A 4,610-nucleotide genomic window follows, 5' to 3' on the forward strand; every position below is an offset into this window, starting at 1 on the left:
ATTAGTAATATTAGTCGCATTATAACTATTTTTGTTATTATCATTATGATTATCATTTTCATAATTATTATCATTATTTATGGTTATGACTATCATAATCATTATCATTATTCATTATAATAACCATTATTACTGACAATATTATTACCATTATCATAATTATTATCATCATCGTTATCATTATCAGCATTGTTATAAGTGTCATTAATATTATCATTATGAAAATATAATCAGAGGCGGGGGGTGGGGCGGGGGGGGGTACTCCCTCGGGCCAAGGCTCCGGAAAAGGCGCGTAAAATGAAGTTTTATTTTCATTATTCATCATGAGGTTCTTGCACTTGCATTCTTCCTTTAAATCATTTTGAATCTGTGCAATATGCGTTGTTATAAACGCTTACCCACACACTCGCACATACACATAAACACACATTCACACGCACACTCGCGCACACAGACACACACACATACACTCGCACACACACATACAAACACACGGACACACAAACACACTCAACACAAGCACACTCACACAACACACACACACACACAAAACACACACACAACCACACGCACACACACATACACACACACAACACCACACACACACAACCCCCCCCCCGCCACCCCCACACACACACACACACAAACCCCCCCCCCCCCCCACCCCCCCCACACACAAAACACACACACACAACCCCCCCCCCCCTTTATACACACACCCCCAAGACACACACACACCCCCCCCCCCCTACACACACAACACCCCCCCCTCCCCACACACACACTATATATACTATATACACATATCCCGATTTTCTTTCTTCTTTACTTCCTTTCTTCTTCCAATGAAAACAAAAGCGTGATTCGTAAACAAAGGATTCTCTTTCATTGCTTGCATTTCCTCGTTCCATTTCTTATTTCTTATTTGAATCTTGTCATTTCTCTTCTTTATTCCCCATTTTGTTCTTTATTCTCCTCTACTTCTCTCTCTTCTCTTTATCAAAATTTAATCTTTCATTACTGTATTAGATGTTTTTTTTTTTTTTTTTTTTTTTTTTTTAAATCTTGCAATATATTGCATTTTGATATTATTTTTTTCTGTGCCTTTCTGAAATCCCTTTTCATATCTGTTTCATATATTATTCCATTATTCTTTTAATACATAGATCTGTTTTATATATCATTCCAATAAAATATATATCTCTTAAATATATAATCACTAAAATCACACCCTATTCCAGTCTTCCATTTTTGTTTTTTTTCTTCTCATCTTCCAAATTCACTTCCATTTTCTTTTTCTCTTTTTTCTCTTGCGTAATCTTGACAACCATCTTCAAAATTCCTGTCCTCGCTTCGTTATTTTTCTCTCTGTTTCCCTATAACCACTTCCGTTCTTGCCAAGAAGTGAAAGACACAATGACTGTACTTCTCACTAGCTAAGCGTATTAGTTAATTGTTCCTTAACGGGGCAATTCTTACTTAGTGGTAATGCTTTTCAATAGATTAGATTGGATAATTATACAGTAATCACCGTTTGGCAACTCTGCCGTGGGTGGAGTTGCAGGGTGTCTCTTTATTGTTTATTTGATTTGTTAATATGTGTAGTTTTGATATTTTCATTTTGTTGGTAATTTCAGTATCGGCAAGATTACTGTTGTTATTATCATTTTCATAATTGTTATTGCTACTATCATGATTATCGTTATTGTCATTATCATTATCGTTATCATTACCATCATCATTGTCATTATCATTACTGTTATCATTATTATTATTGAAGGATTATTAATTTTCTTATCATCACTATTATCACAATTATGATTATTATCATTATCGTTAATATAATTTTTGTTAATATTATTGATCTACATCTACATACCACTATTATTAGATCTGGCATCTACATACCACTATTATTAGGATCATTGTCATTGTTATCATTATCATCATATTCATCATTGTACTATTTATATAAGTATCATTTTGCTTTCACCATAATCATCATCTTTATAAATAATGAATGATTGACTTTATGATTCGTATTAAAGGTTATAAAAAATACAACGTTTTCATAATACTGAAATCAGTATTATCATTGATTGTTCTTATTCTTACTATCATTATCATTCTATAAATACAGACACACACGAAAAAGGAAAAAAAATATAGAATGACTACATTAAAAACGAGAAAGACGGAAGAGAGAGAGAGAGAGATAGAGATAGATAGAGATAGATAGATAAAAATAGATATAGATAGATAGAGAGAGAGAAAATGAGAAAGATAGTGAGAGAGATAGAGAGAGAGAGAGAGATAGATAGAGAGAGAGAAGCGAAAGAGAGAGAGAGAGAAAGATATGCAGAAAATATAGAGGATAAGATAAAGCAAAAAAAAAAAGAGTATTTAAAAAATGAAGATGATACAAACCATAATTGGTAAAGGAGAAAAGATGAATGAATAAATGAATGAATCAACAAAGGAGAGAAATGATAATTAGACATGGGGAGAAAGGGGGAAAAAATACTAAGAGGGGGGGCGGGGGTGCGGAAGAAGGAGGAAAGAGGAAAGATGAGGAGAGACAGATATGGCGAGAGAGGGAAAGAGTCATAGGGATGGATAAGAGAAGGATAAAAAAAGGAAAGATGAGTGAGAGAAAGAAGCATATAAAGAGACCGAGAGAGAGGGGAAAGAAGGGAGTATGAGGGGGGTCGAGGAAGATATGAAGGGAGAGGGAAAGGAAGGGAGAGAGGGAAAGAGAGAGAGACAGAGAGAGAAAGAGAAACAGACAGAGAGAGAGAGAAAGACAGAGACAGAGAGAGAAAGAGAAACAGACAGAGAGAGAGAGAGAAAGACAGAGACAGAGAGAGAAAGAGAAACAGACAGAGAGAGAGAGAAAGACAGAGACAGAGAGAGAAAGAGAAACAGACAGAGAGAGAGAGAAAGGCAGAGACAGAGAGAGAAAGAGAAACAGACAGAGAGAGAGAGAAAGGCAGAGACAGAGAGAGAAAGAGAAAGAGACAGAGAGAGAGAGAAAGACAGAGACAGAAAGAGATAGACAGAGAGAAAGAGAGAGGGAAAGAGAGAGAGAGAGAGAGAAAGACAGAGACAGAAAGAGAAAGAGAAACAGACAGAGAGAGAGAGAAAGACAGAGACAGAAAGAGATAGACAGAGAGAAAGAGAGAGAGAAAAACAGAGACAGAGAGAGAGAGAGAAACAGACAGAGAGAGAGAGAAAGACAGAGACAGAGACAGAAAGAGATAGACAGAGAGAAAGATAGAGAGAGAAAGAAAGAAAGAGAAAGAGAGAGAGACAGAGCCACTCCAACACACATGACAGCGAGCGGAAGTGCACACTCCAAAGCATGACTAAGAAGCAGGGGCAACACGAGGAAATGCGTTCCCTGTGACTCCTCCTCTTCAACGCCAAGAAAACCTCTCCGTTTCCAAGAATTTTTTTTTTTCATTTTTTTTTTTTTGGATTATTCCATTGTCTCCTGCTCTAGGGGGGGGATGGGTGGGTGGGAAAGGGAGGGAGGGAGGGAGGGAGGTAGGGAGAAGGGAGATAATAGAACGGGGGGGAAGGGAGGGAGGGAAGAGGATGATTGAGTAGAGAGAGAGAGAAAAAAAAAAAAAAATGGGGGGGAGGTAGGGAGGATGGAAGAGTCAGCCGCTGTTACCGAGTGCTCGTAGTTACCGAGTCATTTGCCGTTGGTGTTGTCTTTTACAAAAATCTTTTTTATTTGTTTACTTTCTGTGTATTGGGAGTGATTGGGAGTGATTGGGAGTACTTGATAGCATGTGTTCTTGTGACAGGAGAGCTTGATGACTAGTTAGAGATCGTTTGTGTTTTAAAGAGGGTGGATTATTATTAATATCATGTCTCATTATAGTTATTACTGTGGTAATTGTTTTTGATGCTGTGCTCGTCCGTTCTTTGTACAATAGATTCTATTACTTTACTTTATTAGTGAATAAAATATCTTGTTATTGCCAAATTAGTTTCAATAGAGTTTTATTTAATTTTCAAAAATCTCTTTTTAAGTTTTCCTATTTCTTAAAAAATCCTATCAAAGAGGCTATGGGCGTGGAGGGCGCAGGGCTAATTCCATCCTCCGTTTCCTATCTGCTAGTCCTTAGGATTAGATATGGTTGATTTACCCAAACCACGACTTTCCTCTCTTCTCCAGAAATATCTCTGGAGGAGAGAGGTTGATGGGTAGAATCATCCTCATCCTTAAGCCATTTGCCGATATACCCTGAGTTGGCAGTCCCGCATTGTGCAAGTGTCAGTGCTTGAGACTGTTGATTATTCAAAGCATTTCTCCTTCGCCGATTCATGATGGCACCACTTTCTTCTAACACCAGCAGGAGAGAGAGCCTTGAATGGCACCCATCCACGGTCTCTAGCTAGCACTATCTCTAGAGAGCGATGATACAAAGCAAGTTGACGACCTCTTGCTCTAAAGTACCGCCGATGAAGGATGTACAGGCAGAACGAGAAGAGGAAGGTGACTCAAACCATGACCAGTGTCTACAATGTGCCCCTGTGTAAATTGGGATAAGCAAAGGTTTCCTGCCTCTTTGCTACGACTTCATATTATCTTTATTGTG

Source organism: Penaeus japonicus, unplaced genomic scaffold, assembly GCF_977035675.1.
Source record: "Penaeus japonicus unplaced genomic scaffold, GWHDUDI00000001_assembly GWHDUDI00000019, whole genome shotgun sequence".
Lineage (NCBI taxonomy): Eukaryota > Metazoa > Arthropoda > Malacostraca > Decapoda > Penaeidae > Penaeus > Penaeus japonicus.